Below are 17041 nucleotides of genomic sequence, written 5' to 3'. Positions count from 1 at the left end.
CTGCATTTTTTATTCCAAAACGAAACTAAAACTTAACCTTCACTTTTGGTCGTCTGCTACTTCGTCTAATGAAGTAATGAGGTCTAGATATAAGCAATTGGCGGATCTTAAAATTCATTTTGCAAGCGAAAATTCGCCGCCATGTTAGGGTATAAAAGCAGGTAAATAAGCCTGCTATACATCACAATGTAGAGGTACTGTCACGCGCAAAAACGTAATTTTGAAATCGGTCAATTTGAGCATTGAAATAACGAGGGCTAGATATAAGTAATTTGAACATTTTTTATTAGTAGTTTTAACCGATTTAACCATCAATTACAACCGGTTTTAACCATACTGGATTTTAAATTTGTTTTTTTTTTAACGGATTTAACCATCAATTACAACCGGTTTTAACCATACTGGATTTTTTTATTAGTAGTTTTAACCAATTAAACCATCAATTACAACTGGTTTTAACAATACTGGATTTTTATTAGTAGTTTTAACTGATTTAACCAACGATTACAACCGGTTTTACCTATGCTGGTTTTTTTATTTTTAAAAAAGCCGGTTTTTTCCCACCCTGGAAATAATAGGATAATTTAGGGAGCATGTACTCAACTTAGCAGACTTTCTAAAGAACAGCCCCTTCTAACGAGATGCTAAGACAAAACAGGTAGATTAACGGAACGTAGAAAATGGCTTCCATTATACCAGCTTGAAGTAATGGAAAAGAGCACCGGAGTGACCAATTCGGTATGCGCGGTAAAACGGTCGGTTTTGAGACGCGGTTCGGCTAGATTCGAGTCATCCCCGGGCCAATTACAATTCCCGGTGGTAAGCTTAGCCGCTAAGGCCGAAAGGAATCCATCGATTCATGAACCCAAAGAAAGCCGCAGTCTCCCCCTGGTGGCCAGCCCGAGAAAAGGAAAAGTTTGAGTCTATGGAAAATTATTCTCTCCCCGAATAGTACTTCCGTGGCCCGCGAAAGAGGGCCCGAGCCCCGCCGTAAACCCTCGGGGGTCTTGGCCCATCAAAAACCCGCCGAGAGGTTTACAGTATTAAGAAACCAAGAAGAACCACGGAGAAAATACCACGGTTCTGCAACCTGAGAGCTAGCCGTTTGCTTAAGATTTCTGTTGGTGCCTGTGTACCCCCAAATTTATACTTTAGGAAATGTTAATATTGGGATAAAAGTAATTGCTAAAGTAAACCGCTCGTCTCTCTCTCTCTGCCCCCTGACCCCTCTGCCCCTGACCCCCCGTCATATAATTCTGGCCTACTCCAACTTTATTAGCAATGCCAACAACGGGTTAAAGAGATGTCTAATATTATCATTGGAAACTTCTAGCGGCCCAGCCATGGCTAATTTGAGAGCACTCGATCGTTTGAACTCTTTTCAACACGGGTGATAAGATCCAATTAGCAAAATTCGCGGCGGTATGAAAGGCTCTTTACAACTCGTACTAAGCAAAATTTTGTCTTAAAACGTTCGTCTTAAGTCCATTATGACTATCTAATAAAAGAAGAAATTATATTTTCAGTCACTAGGACTTATTTAGTTCCTGACTATGAATATGCCCACTTTTTTTTAAAAATAAGTGTCCAAATTTATTATTGCAATTTTCTTAAATAAAACCCTGAATTAATAATACCATTGAGGCTTTTGGTTTTAATAGAAGTTCAATTTAGAAGAAATTATATTTTCAGTCACTAGGACTTATTTAGTTCCTGACTATGAATATGCCCACTTTTTTTTACAAATAAGTGTCCAAATTTATTATTGTAATTTTATGAAATAAAACCCTGAATTAATAGTACCATTGAGGCTTTTGGTTTTATAATAGAAGATCAATTTAGAAGAAATTATATTTTCAGTCACTAGGACTTATTTAGTTCCTGACTATGAATATGCCCACTTTTTTTTAAATAAGTGTTAAAATTTATTATTGTAATTTTATTAAATAAAACCCTGAATTAATAATACCATTGAGGCTTTTGGTTTTATAATAGAAGATCAATTTAGAAGAAATTATAATTTCAGTCACTAGGACTTATTTAGTTCCTGACTATGAATATGCCCACTTTTTTTTAAATAAGTGTTAAAATTTATTATTGTAATTTTATTAAATAAAACCCTGAATTAATAATACCATCGAGGCTTTTGGTTTTATAATAGAAGATCAATTTAGAAGAAATTATATTTTCAGTCACTAGGACTTATTTAGTTCCTGACTATGAATATGCCCACTTTTTTTTAAATAAGTGTCCAAATTTATTATTGGAATTTTGTTAAATAAAACCCTGAATTAATAATACCATTGAGGCTTTTGGTTTTAATAGAAGTTCAATTTAGAAGAAATTATATTTTCAGTCACTAGGACTTATTTAGTTCCTGACTATGAATATGCCCACTTTTTTTTACAAATAAGTGTCCAAATTTATTATTGTAATTTTATGAAATAAAACCCTGAATTAATAGTACCATTGAGGCTTTTGGTTTTATAATAGAAGATCAATTTAGAAGAAATTATATTTTCAGTCACTAGGACTTATTTAGTTCCTGACTATGAATATGCCCACTTTTTTTAAATAAGTGTTAAAATTTATTATTGTAATTTTATTAAATAAAACCCTGAATTAATAATACCATTGAGGCTTTTGGTTTTATAATAGAAGATCAATTTAGAAGAAATTATAATTTCAGTCACTAGGACTTATTTAGTTCCTGACTATGAATATGCCCACTTTTTTTTAAATAAGTGTTAAAATTTATTATTGTAATTTTATTAAATAAAACCCTGAATTAATAATACCATCGAGGCTTTTGGTTTTATAATAGAAGATCAATTTAGAAGAAATTATATTTTCAGTCACTAGGACTTATTTAGTTCCTGACTATGAATATGCCCACTTTTTTTTTAAATAAGTGTCCAAATTTATTATTGGAATTTTGTTAAATAAAACCCTGAATTAATAATACCATTGAGGCTTTTGGTTTTAATAGAAGTTCAATTTAGAAGAAATTATATTTTCAGTCACTAGGACTTATTTAGTTCCTGACTATGATTAAGCCCACTTTTTTTAAAATAAGTGTTAAAATTTATTATTGTAATTTTATTAAATAAAACCCTGAATTAATAATGCCATTGAGGCTTTTGGTTTTAATAGAAGTTCAATTTAGAAGGAATTATATTTTCAGTCACTAGGACTTATTTAGTTCCCGACTATGAATATACCCACTTTTTTTACAAATAAGTGTCCAAATTTATTATTGCAATTTTGTTAAATAAAACCCTGAATTAATAATACCATTGAAGCTTTTGGTTTTAATAGAAGTTCAATTTAGATGAAATTATATTTTCAGTCACTAGGACTTATTTAGTTCCTGACTATGATTAAGCCCACTTTTTTTAAAATAAGTGTTAAAATTTATTATTGTAATTTTATTAAATAAAACCCTGAATTAATAATGCCATTGAGGCTTTTGGTTTTAATAGAAGTTCAATTTAGAAGAAATTATATTTTCAGTCACTAGGACTTATTTAGTTCCCGACTATGAATATACCCACTTTTTGTTTTAAAAATAAGTGTTCAAATTTATTATTGTAATTTTATTAAATAAAACCCTGAATTAATAATACCATTGAGGCTTTTGGTTTTAATAGAAGTTCAATTTAGAAGAAATTATAGTTTCAGTCACTAGGACTTATTTAGTTCCCGACTATGAATATACCCACTTTTTGTTTTAAAAATAAGTGTTCAAATTTATTATTGTAATTTTATTAAATAAAACCCTGAATTAATAATACCATTGAGGCTTTTGGTTTTAATAGAAGTTCAATTTAGAAGAAATTATATTTTCAGTCACTAGGACGTATTAAGCTCCCGACTATGACATGCCCACTATTTTTTTAATTAAAAAAGTGCAAATAACCGTGTTCAAATTTAAAATTAAAGTTTAAAACACTATAACACCGAGTAGCTAATATTGTTGAGGGTTTCCTTTTAATGAAAGTTCAAATTCTCTGACAGTGGTTTCCAATTGTAATATCGGAGTTTCCTATACTCGAAATCTCCCGCTATTTTAGAACAACTTAATTATAAATTATACGGTTCTCTCTTTAAGCCTTTGCCGCCGTTTGTTTATTATTATTTAGTAATACGATTAAATTCCCCATTCCACGTATGTATACAAACAATGAGCAAATCACGTCGTTCAATTTTGCCTTCGAGGTCTCGGATGTGCAAGTTGTTCGAAATAGGATTAAACTAATTTCCAGGAATTCAAAACGCGAAATGATTCTTATTCGAACGCCATATTACGAAGGAAACGACAGTAGGTGGCCCTAGCTTCGAGGCAATTAAGAAGCGTTTTAGAGAAACACTAGCTTGTACTTGGATTCGGAGGCTGCTCCGAACAGCTCGGGGCGAACGAAAAGTATTCGCGACTCGTCGAATGACTATTCCGAAAGCGAAATTGAAAATCTGGCGTATTCAGGCTGAGAGACAAACAGGCGGGGAAATGATGGTTTCACGGAGTTCAAGCTTAGTGGCTCTAAGCGGTATTCCCTCACTCACAATCGGGTAAGCTAATCTTGTAAGCTATTTTGTTAGCTCGCAATTCGTAATTGTAAAGCTATATAATCTGGACGCTCTGAAGGCCAACAAATTAATTGTTTAGTAAACAGAGCGGGACGAGTTCTATGTACGGTGGCCATAAGCCGTTCACTTAAATTAGACAGAGTCAGTTCTGTTGTCGCTATCGCGATATAGTCGTTAATAAACATTAGCTCGCTTTCCAGGCTCAGCGTGCAATTTTTGCCGACCTCTAAGCCTTTTGTAAATGAGATTTCCCAACGCTTTTCAGAGACGCGTAGAAATGTTTTCATTACTGTCAAGTCCGCTGTTCTTTTCTTGATGTAGCTGGGCACGCGAAGGAACGGCCTAGAATGCCGCCATTACGACAAATAAAATGCAACAATGCTTTGGAAGCTGGAATGCGTATAGCGTTCGGGTAATCCGCGTTAATTAGCTTATTCGCTATCGTTTGTTTCAAATTACCTTCCCTTATCTGGGTTTCGTTTTGAAAAAGTTCGGGTTTAAAATGACCATACGAAAACAACTTTTAAAATAATTTTCAACAGTTTTAAAAAGGTATGCCTACAAAACTTTGAACACTTTGAAATGTAAGTTTACAGACACATAACGGAGACCTAATGTTCTACTTAGGTTTAAGGCGAAACCCTAAGATTGTTTATTACTGCCGCTTGCCACTAGATGGGGTAAGGGCATTCTCAGCTTCCCCCTTTATTGACTAGTATGTGTGAAATACCTACTTTCCACTGCTGCACGGTTAAAAAACATATCTCAGCTTTAAAGTTAGGCATTAAAAAATAAGACAGATTACAAGTTAAGGAGTGTTGAATTGGTAATTGGTAGAGCAAGCGAGGTTTACTGGTCGAAAACATTTCCGTGGGATTTGATATTTGTATAAAAGAGCTTCTGAACAAGACTAAGACGAGACGCTTGAGATTTGTTATTAATAGGCGGATTTCCGGTGGTTATTGTGGCAATAACTTCCGTAGTTCAGGGTCGTAACATAGGGGCTCAAATTCGTGGGGTCGTAGAAGGCTTGATTTTGCCGAGTCATATTGTAATGTAATGTAATATAATGTAATGTAATGTAATGTAATATAAAATATAATATTTAAAAAATATTTAAGGGCGCTCATGTTTTGTATTTAGTCAGGAATCAGCATTAGACGAGTCTTCAGTTAAGTATTGTTGTTAAAGTACAAAAAAAACCAAACACTCGTACCTTTGTACAAACGCCCAAATGGGCAGTATACCGTTAACAGATAACCTGCCCTCTACAAGACAGCGTCTTCAATTCACTTCTTACCATAACGAAAGGAAGGCGCAGATATTGCTAGTATATATAAAAGTACTCGATTTATTCGCTGTAGAAGGTTTTTAGGCGTTTGTCCTAATATCCGAATAGGTGGATTATATTAGTTGGTAATTTAAAAATAGCGTGAATAGGAGCATTAAGAGAAAGTGCTAAATAGGGTTTCTCTAACGCCAAATCCGCAGCCCCGAAACAGGAACCAAATTCAATAAAGCCTGCAATTTATACCGCTACGACCCGAGTAGACCTAGTAACAGAAGGTGCCTAATGGTTTCTTTGCCTTCGTACTTTTAATATTTTATTCGAATAGAAATAGTGCCGGTTTAATAATAAGCCTAAGCACTCATTTAAATATTTGCCATAAAATGATACCTTTTTGCAAGTTGAATACGACCACTGCTTTAAATTTTAGGGCAGGGTCATTTTCGATCTAACTGCTGTTGATTTTAGCATCGATCAAGGTTTTTCCGGTCAATCCATTTCATTTGTAGCACTGATGTTTCCGGTGTAAACTGCTGTTGATTTTAGCATCGATCAACGTTTTTCCGGTCAATCCATTTCATTTGTAGCACTGATGTTTCCGGTGTAAACTGATGAATATTTTAGAATCGATCAAGGTTTTTCCGGTCAATCCATTTCATTTGTAGCACTGATGTCTCCGGTGTAAAATGCTGTTGATTTTAGCATCGATCAACGTTTTTCCGGTCAATCCATTTCATTTGTAGCACTGATGTTTCCGGTGTAAACTGATGAATATTTTAGAATCGATCAAGGTTTTTCCGGTCAATCCATTTCATTTGAAGCACTGATGTCTCCGGTGTAAACTGCTGTTGATTTTAGCATCGATCAAGGTTTTTCCGGTCAATCGTTTTCATTTGTAGCACTGATATCTCCGGTGTAAACTGCTGTTGATTTTAGCATCGATCAAGATTTTTCCGGTCAATCAATTTCATTTGTAGCACTGATGTTTCCGGTGTAAACTGATGAATATTTTAGAATCGATCAAGGTTTTTCCGGTCAATCCATTTCATTTGTAGCACTGATGTCTCCGGTGTAAACGGCTGTTGATTTTAGAATCGATCAAGGTTTTTCCGGTCAATCCATTTAATTTGTAGCACTGATGTCTCCGGTGTAAACTGCTGTTGATTTTAGCATCGATCAAGGTTTTTCCGGTCAATCAATTTCATTTGTAGCACTGATGTTTCCGGTGTAAACTGATGAATATTTTAGAATCGATCAAGGTTTTTCCGGTCAATCCATTTCATTTGTAGCACTGATGTCTCCGGTGTAAACGGCTGTTGATTTTAGAATCGATCAAGGTTTTTCCGGTCAATCCATTTCATTTGTAGCACTGATGTCTCCGGTGTAAACTGATCACGATTTTAGCATCCAACCAGGCTTATTTCTTGTCAAATTAATCTAGATTTTAACATCGAAACGTATAGTTTCCGATGCAACTGATCTTAATTTTAACATCGATCGAGATCTTTTCCTGTCAAAAATCTCTCGATTGTAACATCGATCAGGCTAATTCCGGTTTAAACTGATCTACATATTATAATCGATCAAGATTTATCCGGTTAAGCTCTTCTCGAATTTAGTATCGATTGGAAAACTTACCGGCCAGACTGCTCTAAATATTACCTGAATCAAGATCTATCTGGTAAAACCTTTCTTAGAATCGACTGGAATATTTACTGGTCAAACGCTCTCGATTTTAGTATCGACTGGAATATTTACTGGTCAAACGCTCTCGATTTTAGCCCCGATTGGAATATTTACTGGTCAAACGCTCTCGATTTTAACAATCATTCCTTAAAAAAAGAGTTCGCAGTTCAAAATTAAAGAACGAAAAGTATACATAAGCTTCGATTGGTCGTCACAGATTATGCCACCTTCAGAAATATGTTTTCCCAAAATATTTCCCACAAAAATTGAAATCCACGAACGCCACTGTGGTAGTAGGTGAAAATGGGAAATTATTTTTGCCATATTTCACTGTAATACAACCTTAGACCTTACACATTGCCACTGTGGTAAATAGGGCAGTGTGTCAGAACTTATAGCCCGGTGTACCTAGTAACAGAGACCATACCACCGGAGGCCTATCATCATAGTGCCCTACGCCAGGGTCCACACATCCCGGACAGGTGACAATTCCAGCATGGGTAGCAGTACCCTACTACTGATGGTCGCACCTTCGACGCAAGCCACTCTACCCAGCAGAAGGTGCAGCAATGGGTGGACCAATCCCCACTTCGTACACAGCAGTGGGAGTAAGAGTGGATGCTGTAGCACCTCCAGCCGACACCCTACCTACGTAGGTAAGGAGTCAAACCCATTGGAGAAAGCTCCTAAAGGGGAAGGACGAGCACACAGCAGTCCAAGTAACCCGGCACAGCTGGCACCGGATATCCCGGCGGGAGTCCAAAAGGCCGGGAAACAAGACCGACGTGCCCTCATACGGAGGCTTGCTGCCACACAGCAGGCTACCCAATCCGCCGAGGCGGCCAGTTTGCACGGACCCTCTCCGTTAGCCTGAGCCGAAGCTCAGTATCCAGCCCAAACCTGACCGAAGTCGGAGGTGGAGATAGGACCATTTGATCAGAGATAACATCTCCCAGTGCGCCACCGCCCTTATGGGTTACAAGAGCCGAACCCCGACTCCCCGGTAAAGCCACCAGTTATTACACACTCTAACCTATTTAGGGCCTGGAAAATAGGGCAGTAGTTTTGGCATACTTCCTTGTAATACAACCTTAGACCATACGCATTGCCACTAGTAAAACCGGTAATATTTTTGGCATATTTCACTGTAATACAACCTTAGACTTTACGCATTGACACTGTGGTAAAACGGGCAATATTTTTGGCATATTTCACTGTAATACAACCTTAGACTTTACGCATTGCCACTGTGGTAAAAATGGGGAATATTTTGGACATATTTGGACACTGTGGTAATAAAGGGAACCCAAGACCATAATCGTCACCACTGTGGTACAAATGTGGGTTTTCTCGGTCATATTTTGGCTGTAATGCAGCCCATGTAAAATAAGTATTAAAATGGTATGAAATGTAGCATGACGAGACATTTGGTGGGAATGATCTTGCTAGCTTCGACCCAACCGTAAATCGAGAAGGCGTGGCCCCAAAAGAAATAGAGTGAAAGAGAAGCGGATAGCTGCAAACTAGATCGGATCGGATTCTTCTATTGATCTTTGGCCAGGAAAACTTTGGCCATCGCGAGTGTACGCGACTCGCTGAAAGAGTGAGTGTAGGTAATAGGCTGGCGCAAATCAGACTAGGGCCACCTTTCGCCTCAGAGCTGTCGGCCGTCGCCGCCAAATCTTTTTACGCCTTTCACACGGTTCACGTTCGCGTTTAAAAGGGGCAGACCTCTTCAAAAGAGCCGCGCTTTTTCAAAGGAAAAGGGGGCAGGAAACAGCCCAAGGAAGCTAAAAGAAAATTATCGCTGTTGGATTCCTCTCTTCCGCCAATAAGATAAAAAGTAGAAAAAAAGAGGGGGTCCTTTAATAGTTTTTCTCTTTCTTCCTTTACTTTATTTCTTTGAAAGAGGAGATTTCTGGAGCGGGTTTTGTGGCTCCAAAGAAGTCCAATTTGGAGAGAAAAGACCTGGGACAATCTTGTTAAATTTTGAGGGCTATAAATCCGGTGGAAATGTGGGATTTTTTAAATATCTCGTTAGCCGAATAAATATACAGGTTTTTTTTTAAATATACGTGTCAACATTTAAAGCAGGTCAATTCCCAATTAGTAAGGTAACCAATCAAAGAATTTCAATGATTTCAATGGCCGATCTATAATATGCTTACACCGGGTTGTCCTAAGTGGAGGGGATACTCACTCTACTCCCAGATGTTTTAAATAAATAAATACCCTTTTAAAGGATTTAAAAACTAACCACATTATTAAAGATGAAATCGACAATCCTACTTTACAAGTTTTTAAATTTGATCTAATTTTAAAAAAAATGTCTCTTAAAATGTTAATTAGGCCGGGAAATTGACCAAGTTTACAAATTATTTAAAAGCAAAATCAGTGCAGCCTTTTTCGCAAATGATGACTTAAATGCAATTTTATATTTATGAAAAATGTCGAGTAATTCTAAAACTAAAAAAATTAATTAGATCGACATTAATTTCTTAGTAAGCTAAATTAGAAAACCATTATTGTACAGTTAAAAAAGCGATTTTATTTAAAACGCCACTTTAGCTGTTTCGTCGCCCTAATAGTGGTTTTCTAATTTAGCTTACTAAGTTTATGTACGGACAATTAGACATTAATTTCTAAAATAATTTTTATACTTTTGATTTCAAGGTTAGTTTCAGAAAATATTATCTTATAAAATATTCACAAGAGGAAACTTAATGATAGATAATCAAATCAAATTATTCAAAAAAACAATCTACCCAAAAAATAAAATTTCACAAAGCCGTCGCTTTAGCGGTATTTCCTAAAATTTTTCGAACACAAACATGACACGGGCTGAGAGCCGTCACATTTTTCAATCAATGTAGAGCATCAACGCGTAATCTCAAATTATTATTCACTCTTTGCGGAATGTAACATTTCTCTTCATCCGCGGAATTAACGTTCAGCGCACTGAGCGTCGCTTTATAATGAGCGGCAAGTTATTCTCAAACAGGGGCATCGATTACTGCTTTGCCGAAAAAAGATCCCTTCCACCGAGTGACGGCTTCAGTCTCTCACCTCGGCCCCGCTCCAAGTCCAAAGGTATGCCGGAAGCCAGGGATGGGCATTTTGACGAAAGAGCCTCTCAGCTCAAACACTTTTCACGCTCACTAGAGTGATATCCGATCACGCTCTCGCTCATTTGAGCGAAGAATTTTGAGTTCCTCTATTTTAGTACTCAAATGAGAAGTGCAATCGTTTTACTTTCATATCGCGCTCATTTGAGAAGCGATATAGCCCTCCTCTCATATGACGCTCATTTGAGAAGTGCAATCGCCCTCCTCTCATATGGCACTGATTTGAATCATCCTCCTCTCATATGGCACTCATTTGAATCATCCTCCTCTCATATGGCACTCATTTGAATCATCCTCCTCTCATATGACGCTCATTTGAATCATTCTCCTCTCTTATGACGCTCAGTTTAGAAGTGCAATTGTCCTCCTCTCATATGGAACTCATTTAAATCAACCTCCTCTCTTATGACGCTCAGTTTAGAAATGCAATCGTCTTCCTCTCATATGGCACTCATTTGAATCATCATCCTCTCATTTGACGCTCATTTGAATCATTCTCCTCTCTTATGACGCTCAGTTTAGAAGTGCAATCATACGCCTCTCATATGGCACTCATTTGAATCGTTTTCCTCTCATATGTCACTCATTTGAATCATCCTCCTCTCTTATGACGCTCAGTTTAGAAGTGCAATCATCCTCCTCTCATATGGCACTCATTTGAATCGTCTTCCTCTCATATGTCACTCATTTGAATCATCCTCCTCTCTTATGACGCTCAGTTTAGAAGTGCAATCGTCTTCCTCTCATATGGCACTCATTTGAATCGTTTTCCTCTCATATGTCACTCATTTGAATCATCCTCCTCTCTTATGACGCTCAGTTTAGAAGTGCAATCATCCTCCTCTCATATGGCACTCATTTGAATCGTCTTCCTCTCATATGTCACTCATTTGAATCATCCTCCTCTCTTATGACGCTCAGTTTAGAAGTGCAATCGTCTTCCTCTCATATGGCACTCATTTGAATCGTCTTCCTCTCATATGTCACTCATTTGAATCATCCTCCTCTCTTATGACGCTCAGTTTAGAAGTGCAATCATCCTCCTCTCATATGACGCTTATTTTAATCATTCTCCTCTCTTATGACGCTCAGTTTAGAAGTGCAATTGTCCTCCTCTCATATGGAACTCATTTAAATCAACCTCCTCTCTTATGACGCTCAGTTTAGAAATGCAATCGTCTTCCTCTCATATGGCACTCATTTGAATCATCCTCCTCTCATTTGACGCTCATTTGAATCATTCTCCTCTCTTATGACGCTCAGTTTAGAAGTGCAATCATACGCCTCTCATATGGCACTCATTTGAATCGTTTTCATCTCATATGTCACTCATTTGAATCATCCTCCTCTCTTATGACGCTCAGTTTAGAAGTGCAATCATCCTCCTCTCATATGGCACTCATTTGAATCGTCTTCCTCTCATATGTCACTCATTTGAATCATCCTCCTCTCTTATGACGCTCAGTTTAGAAGTGCAATTTATCGCTCAATTGTACTCATAATTCCAAAATCCACTCAAATTGTCATATTTTTGATAACCATTTGTCCAACATTACTAAATTTAAAAGAAAATTAAAATTCATAGTGAACGCTCCTCTCTTTCGCGCTCATTTGAGAGGTGAAATCGTAACTCGACTGATTTTAGTTTTCCTATTCTAAAAACAATAATTTACAGCTCAATTCGGCTCAAAGTGTCAAAATCTCTGAGAGGAGCTGAGCGGTGCGCATCTGAGGTGGAAACCAATCCACCTCTACATACATACCCATACTTCTTTTGGTTCGGAACCTTACAGAGGAGGGACATTATTGCGGTGCGTAAAAAAAGAGAAAATTTCCCTTAATCTACACGGACCCTTTTTTCCTGCCCACCTACCCATGAGAGAGGACACCCTCTCACCAAAAAAAAAGAGACTTAGGCAAAGGTTTTTCTCTTTTAACAGAATTTTAATTGATTTTGTGCAAATTTCGAGGTCTCTTTGGTCCCCTTCTCACAGTCGAAACTTTTACCTTTAGGTCTACATTTTTACGTATCATCTACGAGACCAAATCGGAACTAGGTCTTCCCGACCCGCGCACTTCCAAAAAAAACGGCTCCGAAAAGAGACCCACCTTCATTTACATAATTATACTTTCGATTAGTTTTTAATGAGACATTATGCATATGAATTCCACACACACATTCTGAGTAAATGTATTCCAGCCAAGCCCTATTTCGGTAGTTTCAGGAGTAGACTTTTCAAAACGAATCTCGCGTACGCTCAAACGGTTAAAGAAAAATGCTCGTTTTAGACAAAAGATTTCGAACCCACAAACGCGTATCTTTACCCTCAAAACCCTTGGCTATTTATAGGAAATGGTGGTATGGCCTTTCTGAAACGGTAAATGGAATATTTCACGTCTCTTAGGTAATATTTCAAAGGAGGAGGACAGTCAGGCAGTTGCGAAGAATTTCCAATGGATGTCTTTTCACACCCCGAAACCCAGCGGAATTAGAATAGTTCCAACTAGAGGCTTATCTAAGTGTATGAAAGCGTGATAAACAAAGCACCCAACGAGGACTTCAAACTGAATATTAATTTGCTTTCTAGTGCTCGAGGCTATTTAAGATTCAGCTATGACCCTCCAACTCAATAACTAGTAAAGACAACGAAAGCTAATCTGACAATGTCGTGAAATCTTTTCCAAAGTGCTTACAAAGAACAGTTCACCCTACAGAGGGTCTCAAAAAATAATTTAATCTCAATTTTTCATTTTATTAACACTTTAATTTTTAAACCAAAAACCTGCGTTTACAAATTTGAGATCTAAATAATTGATGCCAGTACTCGGAAAATAGAAAAATGTAATAATTAAAGGAGTTTGTTGTACATGAAATACTAAGTAATTGAGTGGTTTTCATACTGATAAAAGTAATTATTGTACAGGAAACACAAAGTGTATACAATTATTGGACCCCGTGTCTTGTGCAATTATAAAATAAAATTATGAACGGTCAAGCTTTAACCAGTTAGATAGTCCTATAGCCCATTAAAAACTAAAATTTATGGTGAAAACCGCATCAAAAAATATTGAGTGGTTAATTTTTAATAAAATAAAGAAATTTCGGGAAATCGAAAAGCGCGCGTCCGCCGCGACACCTGGTGTGAAGTCGGTGAGACAGAAAAACAACGTAAAAGCGCGCGCTGCTGAAGACGCAAAAAATGAGTTTCGCACGCGTGGCGCGTTCCAGTTATAAGAGACTTAAACCTAAATTGCGCGATTTTAAAAGTTAGGATAGTTCGCAAATCGCTCATACGGGGTTAGGGGCGCTGGCGGCAGCCCCTAAGATGGCGGCGAAAATTCAAACCCAAACACCTGGCGTTATTTTTCGTTTCAACCTTTTGGCACAAAAGCTATTTTTTCAAGACAAAAAAAGGTACGTGTTAGTATATTGAACGTCTTGTTAATCTTTTGATACGGAAATAAGGCCATATTTGGAAAAGCTTGGCCGTTCCCCTTTAAGAATTGCATGGAAACACCTCCATGTCACAATTAATAGAAAAAATAAAATTTTAAAGAACTAAATTTAAATTTTAGATAAAGAATCAAATTCAAGGAATGACATTTAAATTTCAGAGCAATTACATTTAAATTTCAACCATGTGAGTAACAAAGAGCAATTTATTTGACCTTCGAAAATCACTGTGTTAACCAGTTCTCATATTTGTACAGACGCTCTTGAAAGCTACCGATTGCTAAATTAGCTTTAATAATAACTCATTAACTCATAAAGGTGATATGAGTTTACCTTCTTTAAAGAGACAATTGTTTGACTTCTAAATTTCAATGTCCTTATCTTTATATTTGAATTTCTTTTAAAGTGCTGCAAATGGAACGTAATTTCAAAATAAGCTTAAAATTTAAAATAAATTCAGGTTTTTACAAATGACCTTTAATTTAAATCACAAACTTCAGTTGTTGATTGTGTTGATGGGGTAGGTACATTTGTTCGAATTTCAATCGTCCGAACGGTGGAACAAATGTTCGAATTTCATTCGTCCGAACCGCCGAAATAACAAATGTTGCAATTGTTCGAATTGGACAACTTGTTTGTTTCATTCGTCCGAATCGGTAGCATCACTTGTCCGAATTCTGTCGCTAAATTAGTATTTCTTATTACTGTTTTTTTTGGTCCGGATTTTGTTTAGTACAAGAATTGAAAAAATTTTCTTTGGCCGATATAGTAAGTGGGAATTGCGTTAAATGTTGTGGATATTTTAGGTTAGGTTAGGTTCACGTTAACGTTACTATTTTCTTATATTAACAATATTTTTAAAAAAAACAACAAATTCCTAATGTTCGAAAAAACGGACAAACGATTATTCGAACAAACGAAATTCGCCAGTAAAGTTAACATAAATTGAACGACTAAATCACCAACAAAAGTTGTGATAAATGTTTCGGGCAAATGAAATACGTTTTCGGCATACGATCCTGTTTTCCGGCAATCGGACAAATGATCATTCGGACATTTGTACCACCGTTCGGACGAATTAAATTCAAAAAAATGTACCCAAATAGTGTTGATACCTCGTTCTAGTTAATTTAAAATCTATCCAGAAAATGACATTTTTGTGGCAATAATGTCAAGTTGTTATTTGTATATTTCTACCGAACACTTTGTGTAATAGCAATCAACTATGAAAAAAGTAATATTTTTAGTCGTTATATACACCGAGTAGCGACGCTAATAGAAGCGACAACGACATAAAAATCATCTCCAACGCCACGTCATTAACGACTCCCACTTCAAAAACGGAGTGAAAAGGGGGAGGCTGTTGTCTTGTGGAATTGTGTCAGTTAACAAAGCAAACTATTTTCCGAGGCAAAACAGCTTTGACAATTCCATTTTGAAACGCTTAACGAACCAACTTCCCGCGTCAATCGATATCCAGCTGGAATTTCCTTCGCCAATAATGTCAAACGAAAATTTACCACCTTTATACGTACATTCAGATAAGTCGTTCTTTTAAAATGTACCATTTTCTTTGTTAGTTTTGTATGCAGTTTCCTCGCGTCGTTTCTTCGCGAAGGTTTAGTTCGTAAAAAAACGTTTTCTCTGTAAGATTTTTTATCACAAGTAAATAATAGTAACTAATATGTATCTTACGAAAGAACTACGCAACGTGGTCGTTGATACATATTCTTTCGCAGATTCGACGCTAGTTTCATAGCAAATTTCCGGCAAATCGCTGAAGCATACAAATAATCACGACTTATATTTTCTCAATGTTAATTAAATAATTACCTAACCTAGTATTTACTTAAAAACTATTTATTTTTTATGTAATAATTTAATAAAGTTACATTGATAAGTTGGTGAAATTTAAGTATAAAAATTACACGTAGAGTAAATTTCTTTCAACTACAATTTTTTTAATTTTAATCTTTTTAAAAAACTGAAATAGAACATTTTTACATGCAGTAATTATTTTATTTAAAATTGTTCTTCAATCATGGAAAATTTATATATCTTTAAAATTTTAGCTGCTAATCAATTTATCATAACAATAACAAATATGGATAAGTACTTCTTTCGTAAGGGATTCTTATAAACTTCTGGTTTGACTTACTGTTTTGAGTACAGCCCACTCATTTATTTAGTGTCTAGCGTAAATGGTATTAGCGAAGACGTTTAAATTTTCCAACGTATAGAGGTACGTGGGATACATTTTCGGCCCTTAGGTAACTTGGCTTATTTGCGCGATGAGTGACAGCCGGAAACTAGGCCTAGTTATCGATGGACGTGTTGCCCCAAATGAGTTTTCGCCAAAGAAAGCACCACTTTTCGTGTATACTGTAAACAAAGCGATAGGGTTCAAGCCACGGTTTTTTGACAACACGTAGGCGATAATTTATCGCGTAATAAAGCCCCCGAGAAGCCGAATTTTGCTGATAACGAGAAAAGCTTGGTTTAAAATAAATATTGACTTCTGAATTTATTGTTTTTATCTCGAGTTGCGGGGAAAACAGTCAACTGCTTTATTCACGATGTTTTAATCAAATTTTAAGCCTCCACGCGTGAGTCGAATATATTAACGTGGAACTAATGGGGTAGGTACATTTGTTCGAATTTCAATCGTCCGAACGGTGGAACAAATGTTCGAATTTCATTCGTCCAAACCGCCGAAATAACAAATGTTTCAATTGTTCGAATTGGACAACTTGTTTGTTTCATTCGTCCGAATCGGTAGCATCACTTGTCCGAATTCTGTCGCTAAATTAGTATTTCTTATTGCTGTTTTTTTGGTCCGGTTTTTTTTATGTCTAATCATTTTATCCTATTATGTCTATTTTTCCTTTGGCCGATATAGTA

The sequence above is a fragment of the Leiobunum rupestre genome, chromosome 5 (genome assembly GCF_980474605.1).
Source record: "Leiobunum rupestre chromosome 5, qqLeiRupe1.1.hap1, whole genome shotgun sequence".
NCBI lineage: Eukaryota > Metazoa > Arthropoda > Arachnida > Opiliones > Sclerosomatidae > Leiobunum > Leiobunum rupestre.
The sequence above is the reverse complement of the archived record's forward strand: the minus strand, read 5'-3'. Positions refer to the sequence as shown.